The sequence below is a fragment of the Mercenaria mercenaria genome, chromosome 6 (assembly GCF_021730395.1).
Source record: "Mercenaria mercenaria strain notata chromosome 6, MADL_Memer_1, whole genome shotgun sequence".
Classification (NCBI taxonomy): Eukaryota; Metazoa; Mollusca; class Bivalvia; order Venerida; family Veneridae; genus Mercenaria; species Mercenaria mercenaria.
The window spans coordinates 20,839,448-20,852,847 of NC_069366.1; positions in this window are offsets into that span (position 1 = coordinate 20,839,448).

The following is a 13,400-nucleotide window of genomic DNA, read 5'->3' on the forward strand; positions in this document are numbered from 1 at the left end:
ACCTATTTCTAACTTTGAAATTGAACAGTGGGTTAAACAATTGAAAATTAAAAACGTTAGGGGTGTATTTAGTAGAAATAATTTACCAAAAACAAAAGGATTAAAGACAAAGTCTTCAGAAAGTTACACTTTATCAAAGGTCGAATGTGGAATAATCAATTTAGATGACTCTGTTGGGCCTGGAACACATTGGAATGGTTACTTTAATACTTTGTACTTTGACCCATTTGGACTTCCTCCACCAAAAGAAGTAATTCATTACATTCCAGATGTAAAGTATAACAACATACAATATCAAGACAAAACAAGTATACTCTGTGGTTATTATTGTTTATTTTTCATTAAAATGTTACAAGATAAAGTACCGTTGTATGATTTACTGTATAAAATACTAAAAAATAACAATGTAAAACAAAATGAACAAATAATTATAAATTACTTTTCAGTATAAGTTTAAATACCTTTAAATTTGATCAATAAAAATAATCTGCCAAAAGTTTGCCAAGTTGGCAGCGATTGCCACTTTGCTGCCTTCGTGGCAGGATTTTGGCAAAAATTTGACAGAAGCGTTTAATCATAATTTACTATAGATTTTCGTAAAGTACTATGGAAATCCGTTTTTTTAATTGCTGAAATTGGTCGGCATTGGTCGGTTTAGGTCAAAGGTGAGGGTCAAAATGAGGTTAAACTACGCTTATAACACCATTTCTTATACTACTACCGATTCTTCAACCGTCACTGTGCAGGCACATACAGCATTATCGGACAGTTTCATTTCAACAAATCCACTATCTTCATTCCACGCTTCCATACCGATTTAATGTTTTAAGTAATCAATAACGGTAGCTTAATCAGATATTTTGCGACACGCGCTGTTTTGCCGCTGTGAAACGGTTAGGCATTCGTTTGACGGTCACGCATGGCTCTGTCCGGCGTACGCTGATATGCCCCGGTCGTGCGAGATATTCTAAGCGATGAATCATAAAACACTGCGAGTAAAAAATTGGATGAGTATTTTGAAAAATGTGCCAGTAAAAGTAGGTACATACAATAAAATTTGATATAAGTTACTGTAGAAAATTATCACTTGCCTTTGCCCTTGAAACCACAGTCCAACAACATAAATATATCAATCAAAATTATCAATTTGATTTCGATTCAAGTAAAATTTATAAAGATTGTGTAGTATCATTTTATAAATAAGATTTTGAATTTGTTGATATTCATATACAATCACATTTGAATCAACTATCTCCAACTTATGATATATGTAAATAATTCGGTGCGTCTTTATTTCGATTGGTTCAAATGAATTACTGTGTATTCTGTCATATTTTTCAAGTATTATTTTATATTTTTACATATCTGCCATTTCAATGACCCACCGAATCATACTCCGCCACTGTTAAGTGGTTTTCCATCAAATGTTTTAATGTTACGTAAATGTCATTTTGAAATATTTTGTACGATCTACATCATCACACAGTCATTAACGGCAAGAACAACTTGAGTTAACTGTTGACGTCTTATCCTGTTCAGTCGTCGTTGGAAAAGCCTCATAGGTTCATAGTAATTCTTGTCCAGCCAGCCTTCCGAACAGTGCATCTGTTCAGTAACTGCATGCTTGATTCCCCCAACAACAACATTGCTCGTCATCACGAGTTGGTTACTTGATGCGCGAATCTTAAAAAATTCATTCCGTGCACCACTCCAGTCTTTAAGAACAAAAATTCTTTTCCTCAGGAGTTCCGAAGGTTTAAGCTTGTCACAGGTTGATAACAATCTGTCGACCTCGTCATGACTCAGACGGCGGTAATTCTTATAGTCCTTGATTCGTCTTACAGCTATCGTGTCTAACTCATCATCATCACCATCATCAATTACACTGACCACACAGCTAAAGTAGTACATGAGACGAGCTCTAGAATTATCCGGCACAACTGTAGAACTTCCTGTATTTTCAATTTGAACTCTAGTCCGCCCAAATGCTGCAGCCATTTTCGTGTGTGGATACTTAAAAACTGATGTTGTCATACAACTGGCTGAGACTTTACATATACAGTGTGTGCATACCACGTGGTTTGTGACGTCATTTTCGGGTATTACAGCAAGAAAATTAATAAACAAATCCGTCGATTCAGAACTTAAAAACAACGTAAGTATTTCATTTTTTCATAGTATCTTTGAATAATTCTTTTACGAGGCTCAACCCAAGATAGTGGGCTATAAACACAAGGCAAGGTTTTTCTGAAATACTAAGCTGTTTTTGCAAAGGTCCGTTCCAACCCTGAAATTCGACAAATTCTTGGAGGGTAATACGGCAAGATAAACCCGTGTTTTACAAAATAATGCAGAATTGCTTGCCTTTACATTTTCTTTGTCTTTCACCGCTGTTTATTTCGGTTCCAAGAAGGCCTGCGAATCACTTTATTGGAAATAAAATGGTAGGTTTCTATGTGAAAACATATGTCTTCGGAAAATGCTAATACGGCAAGAATGATATGACGGCAAGCAGATTCATTAATACATGTATTGTTCCTAACAGCAGCTGAGACTTGGTTCTTTGAAAGTACTTACTTCTGTCAGCAGGTAAGTAAATAGGGCCTACCTACTGAGTGCATGGTATGCTAAACTAGACGGAACCGTTTATAAACAGTAAAGCCCTGTTTCATTTTTGAAGTGTTGACAAAATATTTTTCCGTATGCCTAAAATTAGAAAGAATAATTCAGTGGTCTGTTTTCAAAATTATTGTTACCTTTTCATGCACTTTCAGTCCATAGGAAGGATGGGGCTTTGCTGTACAAGCAGTTGTACTATGTGAGCGATAAAGGACTGTCATAGCCGTCTCGAGCTTATTTTTTAAAGTCTGCCTGTTTAACACGACTTGAAAATACGTTTTACGAATAATGTAAGCAAGTAAAGTGATCGTATAGGCATAGTCTTACATTCCATTTTACAACGATGATTTTGAAACGATATTTTGAACGATTGTAATATTGTTTATAAAAGATATTTATCGTTTGTCAAAAATAATTTGATACTATGACAGCATATGTATAGAGGTCTGAAGAATGCATGTAATACTGTACAATTTTGATATTAGATTATGCAAAATCTTAAGAAAATTCAAATTCATAACGTTACGTTTATCGAACTGAATAAACCTTTTCTCTTCATACTTTTACTTTTATGTCCCCTTTTTAGGGCATAACGTTTTAGCACTTTTAGCACTTTCTGGTTTCATCATTACATGATTGGATATATGATTTTTAAGTTTTATGATAAGCCCAAGTTATCTTCAGTTATGATTCTGCGATCCTTACCATAACTAGGATCATAATTTAGTAGTAGACAACTATTTCATTACATGACCTGTATTTGGAAGATGTTACACCGACCCTTGATTCCGTCTGTGATAAATGTGTTTTATTTACCAGCAGAAAGGTATGCCTCAGGAGCAAATCAATATATCGCACTTATTTGTGCTTAAGGCTTTATTCAAAGGTCATGCAATAATTCTTTCTCTCACGTTTGGTGTGGTCTTTATGAGATTCAAACTCGAATTTATCATATTCTTCTAGTCGTTGGTTTACGCGTTGGAAGTGTCAAGATATTTAAGAAAATATTTTAATACATTACGTTTTGTATATTGTTTTATTTTTTAAAGGTGAATCTGCATTTTACACTCTAGTATGACATACAAGGAGTACTGCATACAAATGTATATTTTTGCTATTCATATATGGTTTACATTGATTAAACTGTGATTAATGACCGATACGACAAATGCACAGTCGAGATGGAAATGATTTGCTCTTACAAGAACTTTATATCATATACATGTGCTAGTTTGCCCATCGTCAGTAAAAAAAAAATTGAGTAAAGGTAATTTTGAAATACAAATTTATCACAAAAATGCTGCACAGTCTTCATTTATGAACACTGATTACTAAGTTTCAATGTACATAATATGTCGTTGCGTATATGGAAACTACAATGCTAACTTTGTGACCTTTTACTGAGTTTGCATTTGTTGTATTGCCATTGCTTTGTTGGGTCTGATAAAATGAATATTTCCGATTTAACTTATATTTCACTGTTATGTTTTACATTTGAAAACGTTTAATAAATTTCTAAAATTTGTTACTATCTGCATATACATGTACTTTAATTTAATGTGTTAATTTTATGTAGATAAGTAACTTTATTGAAAATTTTATCATCTGTACGTATCCATGATATAACAAACTTTACATTGGAACTCGCTTGTTGGTTTCTGTGTCTGAACACTGACGTCTTAGATCGTTTCCCAAATTTAAGTTTAGTCTTGGTTCCCGTCATTACTTTGAAAAGGTTAAAATTCGTCATCCGAGTACTTGTCTTTGCTAACATCAAGCTTTTATATCAAAGTTTAGTAAATCTACCACCATAATCACGAAATCTCAAAGACTTAATCCTATATAAAGTTCCGATACATTATCAATTACTATTATTGACAGACATTGTTCAGAGGCAAAAGTTTCACTAATCCTTGTAATCTAATCTAAGTATACACATAATGTGAACATGTAGGATGTATTTTCAATTTTAAACACTTTTTGTAGACATTTTGGCAGTTTGAATCTTTTAAGATGGTTGTTAGCATTCGCGGATGCAACAGTATAGATACATAAGGACTAATTTTTAAGATACCTCTTGAGACTATAAATAAAGAGGAAATTAGGAAACTTCGCTTGAAAGCTCTAAATTATTAGATAATAAGTAATGAAACAGAAAATAATTTAATAGATCTACTAATCGATCTTTAAGAAGCATTGAAAAACAGCCGTTCTTTCATATCACATAATACCGAAATTAATCTTAAAAGCTAAAGAAATCTGCAAACAGGTATTATACATGAGGAAACGAGTCTCAAACTCAATAATCCGCGAAACTGTTCGTAAAGGAATAATAGGTGTATTCATGAATCTGCTTGCCGTCGTATCATTCTTGCCGTATTAGCATTTTCCGAAGACATATGTTTTCACAAAGACATCTACCATTTTATTTCAAGTAAAGTGGTTCGCAGGCCTTCTTGGAACCGAAATAAACAGCGGTGAAAGACACAGCAATATAAAGGAAAGCAATCCTGCATTATTTTGTAAAACACGGGGTTTCTTGCTGTATTACCCTCAAAGAATTTGCCGAATTTCAGGGTTGGAACGTACCTTTGCAAAACCTGCTTAGAATTTCAGAAAAATATTGCCTTGTGTTTATAGCCCACTATCTTGGCTTGAGCCTCGTAAAAGAATTATTCAAATCGGTGAAAAAATGAAATACTTGCGTTGTTTTTAAGTTCTGAATTGACGGATTTGTTTATTAATTTTCTTGCCGTAATACCCGAATATGACGTCACAAACCACGTGGTATGTACACACTGACATATCAGCAAGAAAATGTTCATTTGATTAGGCGAAAAAAATTGTTTGAAATCTAAGTTATCATTTACTGTACTTTATACCTTTTCAAACCATTTTTATTAACAAATCAATTCAGTTGATACTATTATTTTAGTAATTTTGAGTAGTTATATATATGGGGTTTTTGGCGCAGTTTCACCTAATTTAACATTTAGTCTTTGACCTAAACCGACCAATGCTGACCAATTTCAACAAATTTAAAACAAATTTTAACAAATTATTGTTAAAACCTATAGTAAAATATGATTAAACACTTCCACCAAATATTTGCCAAAATCCTGCCAAGTGGCAGCAATGTGGCAGTCGCTGCCAACTTGACAAACTTTTGGCAGAACGTTGACAAACACAAATTCAACCAATCAAAAGCCTGCCATTTTTCTGCCAAGTGGCAGCAATGTGACAATGTCTGCCAACTTGGCAAACTTTTGGCAAACTTTTGGCAGATTATTTTTATTGATAAAATGTAAAGGTATTTGATTTTATTTTCAATTAATAACTACATTATTAGTCTTTAAATAATTTTAAATACATATGATATAGATGAGTTTACAAAATAAAATATATTGTTTGAAAGAAAGAAGATTTACTGATAATATAAACCCCCATTATGTTATAACAAAAAACGGGAGAAAAATGATAAAGGCTACTTGTTCATCTTGTGGAAAAATAAAATCAAAGTTTGTTAAAAGTACAGGGGGTAATTTAGATATTCACAAAGCAATGTTACCTTTATTACCTAAGAAAGGTTTAACACTTCCAGGATATAATTATTGTGGACCAGGAAATCCCCTAGATAATGGACCCCCTGTCAATGAACTGGATGCAGTATGTATGGACCATGACTTTTGCTATGACAGTGGTGTAAAAAAGGGTACATGTGATAAGCAAATGCTTTCCAATTTAAATAAAACTAAATCAAAAACATTTGGAGAAAAGATTGCAAAACATTTAGTTGTAAAACCAGCTATCAAAACGAAATACACACTTGGGTTGGGACAAAAACAAAAATCAAAAAACGGGAAAAGGGGGTAGAGTATACCCCCGGAATCACACGGAGCGATGAATAAGCAGAAGAATTACACAAACCAATTAAAAGAAAATTTAGGAAACGAAGAGTGATAGTTAATGATATTGATGATACTTGGTCAGCTGATTTAGTTGACATGCAAGCTTTTTCAAAATATAATTTCCCAAGTTAAACAAGAAACTTTACATTACATTAACAACATAAAATATCATTTTCTGGTGCAAAATTAGCTAGGAACACCAGAAAACCAAATCATTTATTATTTTATGTAAATTGAAAATAAAATAACTGTTATTATTGCAATAGTAAAGATATTAAAATAGTACGGACATAATATCCATGTATATATATTATATTTACAACTTGTTCTCCCCACCATCCATTTTAATATTCGTTTTGGCATCACAAACAAACTATATAAACTGGCTTTAATGCCATATAAACATTAGTTACAATTTTATAAAAGCGGTGTGCTGTATCAATATGGTAGAAATAACTCATGTAAACCATTTATTCTATCTCTGTGTAAAGTTATCGCTCTTAGAATGAATATGGTCTCGGTTGTGCAGCTTATTTACGCGTTTATATCAATATGTGAAAGAAGCTTTAATCACCTGTGTAAAGTCTTGCAAACATGACAATGAAAAACTGACTAGATCAGTTATTTGTTAATTACTGTTTACAGCGTTAAATCGAATTTATTTTCTTATCATTGGCAATTAATGAATGTAGGACATTTGAATCCACCCGCCCCAAACCCAGGACATTTGCCTGTACTGAAAACGACGGACAACTGGACATATGTCCCTCAGTTACAATTGTACATTGTAGTAAGCACATTTGCCGCCATCGCTTTTTAATGGGCATTCCCAACCCCATCCCTCGATTTCATTGTCCTATATGTCTTTAGATATCGCGATGCTCTGTGTTGTTTTATCATTTAAACTACTATAATACTATTAAGCAATTTTTGTCCCCATAGAATCTAATGTGTTTACTGGATGAACATTCAATCAATATGTTAAATACATAAGTGGGAAAGTCTTACCTTTTACATACTATATAATATCAAATGACGTATAAAATATCTGACTGATAATCAATATTTGAAAAAGATTTAAAGCTAGAGATACCCTCTAATAACCACTATACATTACACATACTGTCAAATGAAACTAAGGAAGACTAGATATAAAGTATAAACTCGATGCTTGAGAGACATATCCTTTCCGCAGCCGAAACGTACTAAAACGTATTAGCGTCTGATGGCCCTTTCACGCTTCCGTAGAAACAACATTTATTACACGAAACTTATTTTGAAAATATTTCTGAAATGTCTAGGTCTGCAGCTCTCAAATACGGTTATATCTTACATCTGAGGCATATACTGACACTCTCAGACAACATCAAAAATGACATTTTGAGTGATTTGTAAAGTTCCAAAATTATCAATGTACGCTTGGTCCGTTACGGACCCCTGTGGGATTTCTGTTTATCCAGAACTCAAATATTTTTTCATAGATTAAAAGCTGACATGCTGTACTAAAGCCCAGGTAATTTCAATTCGTAATAAAGTGCTGAACATTGGCTCCCCAAAAGCAAAAAAAAAAAAAGAAAAAAAAGAAGAAGTCCACGCGCATACATTTAGACGGGGTGACCCCTGCGCGTGACCCCTGACTATCTACGAATCAAAATGCGGCTTTCGTTTTCAAGTTTAGCGTTTCTACTTTCATTTTATTTACTTCCGGAAATAGCTGAAGTTCGAGTAACGTCATTTTCTGTGTTGTCAAAAACATACATATGCCTGGCGAGATTGCATAAATATGTGCTGGCCGTCCTAAGGATATAGTATGTGAGTCAGTGGCGCAGTGGTAAGCAGGTTGGACTACAACGCCAGCGGTGTAGCGCGCCTGATATCCCGACTAGTATATTCAGTACTGAGTGATTTAATTAAATTGGTACTGTTTCCAGCAGTATCGGCCTAGACTGGATGCTGGGAAGGTAAATATGACGCCTGCCGTGGGCTCGGCTGGAAATTAATTGTTCCATTCCAGATGGGGACTTTCGTCGACTTCCCACGTTAAACAAGAAAAATCTTATGGAATTTCTTCATCCAAAGTTGAGTACATGGTATCGTCTCTTAAAGATTTATCTGTCGAACAACTATTTGTTCAAAATGGCGAAAACTTCATTTTTCTTCGAATCAGTTGTCAACAGTTCCAAAACAAATTTTTATTTCTAATAAGCAATTTGAAATGATTGTTTTATTCAGTAATCCAGTGTCAGTTTTAAAATTAATACTTGATCTTACGGAACTGGGAAAAAGTATTTACTTGCAAATTTCAAATCGTTGGCAATACTGTGATATGCACTGTCAAGTGATTAATTGATGTATAATCACGTAGAAAGTACCACCTGTGACATCTGACGTTAAGTTGTACAGCTTGAGATGACACCTCGGGTTGATCGTTCTTGGACACTGTTTTACGTACACAACTCCACCAGTCAATGTAAAACTAATTCTAGATAAAGTATTTACTGTTCTTAGCATGCAACGGTAACGATAAAGATAGATTCTGTGAAACAATTTGTATATTACACCTTAAAACTTTCATCTGCAACAGAAGATTGGAATGCATAAGATAAGGACACTATTGTCTTGGAGACGGTCAAACCAGTAAATGATGAATTGGGTTATCCTTGCACATTCTGCATTTTGCATTAGAATATTCTGATGTTGACTGTTCATATTTATGGGTTGTGTCCGAGCAGATGTTTCTTCAGCCATATCTGGGCCTTGCATGAAATGAAAGTTTTGATTATTAGTCTTTGTGGGCACCTGATTTCTGTTAATAAGTCAGTCTATTGTAGTTGACATATTGGTTCCACAGTGGAAATTCATCGTGTATAACCTTTCCGTTTGCAAATATTTTGGCAGGGTACACGATTTTCACTTTTGTATTTAGATTTTTGGTTCGGTAGTCTTTAAAAATGGGCCACAGTCGAGCTCTTGCAGTCTGAATTTTCTTAGGATAGTCATTGTCAATGGATAAACCAGGATGCTGTTTCAGCATGTAGGCCTTACTCAGTATATACCCTACATCTCCGTAATCACAGACGTTCACTATTATGGACCGCTTGTGAATGTTTTTACCTGGAACTCTGGCTCCTAGTCTGTACGACCTCGCTGTATATACGTCATTCTGATTAATGTCTTATTTTGTTTCCAGAAAATTGTTGATATGTGACTTTCACTGCTCATCTCTCATCCCCGATACTCCTCTGAAAATTAAGTTATTTCTCATAGATCTCCTCACTAAATCTATAGACTTGTACGCCAGTGCTCTAAGCAGTGCTGTTTGAGAATTTGTCATCTGTACAACCTGGCCTACTTTCTCATTCACCTGTGATAAGATTTTTTGAAGAAAAAATAACAACAACGATATTCCGACAACAATCTACCTGTTTATATTTAATACATTTCAGTCGTCAATCGTCAAATATGTGCACTAATTTATCATCCATTGTGCTAGAAATAAAGTATTGCCTAGCAAATCCCGTATTCTGTCCATTCTGTTGAGCACCCATTTCCCGCTCCGTGAACATTTCAAATCTGTTTTGAACCGGCACACTAAAATAGATGAAAAGTTCATTTTTTGACTAAACCGTTAATATTTTCCACTCGTAGCAATTTCTTATCCCAACAGTAAGCAAAGATTTTTTTAAATTCCCGCACGCTTATTCACTAGGAATTAAAAATTTTATCCCTGCATAAATTTACATGTTCACACTGTCCGCCATCTTTAATCTCTTAATGATGTAAATCGTTTTGAATTGGCCAATTTCTGGGTCTGATATCCACTATCCAGTTTCGGAGCTGTGCTTGCTACAAATATCTATCCAGGAATTGTAAATAAGGTTATGTTTTGTTTCAATGTGGGTGTTATCATAGCATAGCACACATTTCGAGAAGTTTTACCAATTTACTGATGAAGATCTACAACAAACACAAAGAAATATTTGAAAAAAAAAGACTTGATTTTTTATTTTTTTTCTCCTCACCAAAATTGATTTTTTTTTCAAAATTACAGTAATTATTATAAAAATGCATTTTATGTGTATGGACTAGTATTTTGAATAATTAGCAAGGATGAAATCAATGGTTAGTTAATGAATGCACTGCAAAAAGCCCCATCGAATAATTAATTATAACTTTAAATTATTAGTAGTCATTTTGGCGACATTTTTTGATTTTCTCGGACCGCACCATGATGAGGCACCATCACCCTCAATTGTCCTGTACTTCAGCTGTTTTTGTAATCATTGATCTCGTTCACACAGACCTCCCCTAGGGCTGCATTAAGCGCTTAACCAAGTAATGTTAGGATAAGGCATACAGACACTAAATAGCCTGAGCACCTATGAAAAAATGGTAGTCGCATAATGGCGGATTCAAATAGTTCTCAGTTTTTTTTGCTGTAAGAAGGATTTTCCTTGAAATCATTGCTATATATTGGTTGAAATCATATTGCATGCCTATACTTGACATACTGGTATCATTTGCATGTTGAAAAAAGACTCCAAACTGATTTAACATGTGAAATTTATTCATACACCCCTACCCTAAATTGTGATTGTCATTTCAGTGTAAAAATTACGGTGTGTCCGTTTGACCAGAAATATTTTTCTTGCATCAAACATGACCCCTACTTTTCTTTGGATATTTTTACAGTATTAATGTTGATCTACAAGAAAATGTAAGCTAAAGAAATTTAAAATGGGTCTAGGTGTGTATTGCAGCATTGTGAAAACTTGTCATTTTGTATAGAATATATAGTGGTGGCTATTTAGTGTGTTATAACCTATAAGAATTGTCACCCGGTAGAATTACTAAAATTTTCTGTCGTCTGCAAATAAAAAAAAATTTGTAAACATTGCACATCAACCCAGACAATTGATTTTTGAAAGAATTAAGCAAAAATAAATGATAATTCTATACCGGTGGGGGAAAAAGGGTGTCGGAAATGGCTTGGTTGTACGACAGTAAATAAAAATCCTAGCTATGGAAAAATAACCACAAAACTGCCTGGAGAAACTGTCAGAAAACAATATTATATGCACAGACTTATGTGTCAGGCCACTAGAAATATTTTAAAAATACCCGAAGGCCTACACGTGTCGCATATATGCCATTTTTCTCTTTGTGTGAACCCGGAACATTTGAGCAGAAATGTGGGGACCAATGCTCAGGCCATAAGTTTAGGGAGTTTTCTTTCAAGGACTGTATTCTATGGCATACAGTAGTTTACTATTTTTGTATAATATTTTTGATAAATATAGCACTATTATATACACAACTTATACAAGGCTTATTTACATTTGTGCGGTTAATATAACTTGTTATATGTGTGCAGTGCCGGCTCAGCTGGCCACAAGGCAGCACAATAATTTTACTTATAACCATCTTTATTTCATCCTAATATCACACTCTATGCATAAGCATGATCTTTTAGGTGTGGGGTGCTAGAAAAGTCAGGCTTGGGGTCAGTGAGACCCTTTGAATAGTGTAAATCTGTATGTAATTTGTACCTATACTGGCGTGATGCAAAACGACTGCGTCTTGCTCGCGATATGTACCTAGTAGTTTTACGCAACTTGTCATAGTACTCTGTTCTTAAAAGGTGTCTGATAACAGAAGAGCCATGTGACAGTTTTACACCATTTACCCTAGCTTTAAGGATAACAGTGTCAGCAAGCCCATGATTTAGTCTTAGAATCTGGCCATGGATACGGCCATGGCAGTTGCGGAGATATGTAACATTTTTGGGCAAGCATGCATTGTAGGATCTGTTCACTGCTTCACATTTCTGTGTAGATGTTAAAAATTTAGTTTTTTCTATGCTTTCTGGACCAAGGAGAATTTCAGTACATTTCCTGAGTAAAGTCTCATCATCATCAGTCATTTTAAGCCTGACATTGTCTAGCATATAGTTTTTTGCTTTTCTGTAGTTGCCAGAACAAACCAAGCTGTATTTAGAACATGAGGTACCACAGTAACCTTTGAAACATAGTACTATTTCTGAAATTATATTAGGCATTTTGTGTTTTATTACTTTCAAATTGCTTTTGTACTTCTTATGTGCACTTGATAGCTCTGAAACACACCTAGATTTAATAGATAGAGCAAATCTGTTTTTAGATTAGACTTCTGTTTACCACGGAACATTTTGTCACTAAATGGTGCCCGGTTAATTTGCCTTTTTAGAGAATTTGCTAGGTGCCTCACATCTTTCAAGTGCACAGTTTTAGTTCCTTGACCTTTGTCTACATCAGAATGACCTTTAGAATCTCCATCACCTGTGTGGTGTGAAATCTGAAGATCTTTAGTAATATCCTTAGATACCATTTCATTCCATTTGAGCAGAGACCAGGTGTGCAGTATCAACACCTTTTTAGTTACATTTTGACATGAATAGTTGGAGAGAACTTGAATACCATGGCCATGAGATATGACTTTAGCTATAGAATGCAAAAATATGCAGTATTATTGCATTTGAGATGAAAAACAAGACAATTTTCCCATTTTTTACTGAAAAATAAGCTTTTTTTTAACCAAAAAAATTCACTAAACACTAATTTTGTTCTATATTTTATCACAGTTGCATAATTATAAGTTTTTTTCAGTGTGGTTGTCTATTCCGCACTTGCTAGTGGTATATTTGATGTAATATCTTACGGGTTTTTTGAAAAAACAGCGTTTAATGACTATATGTGATTCAGCCAAATTTAACGGCTTAAACCGCAGTCTTTGGACAAAATGATGGCTGTACAAAAATAGTGATTTTGAGAAAACTACTGGTTTGTTTGGGCTGAAACTTGTTTTATAAGCTGAATATAGATGAAACTTCACATA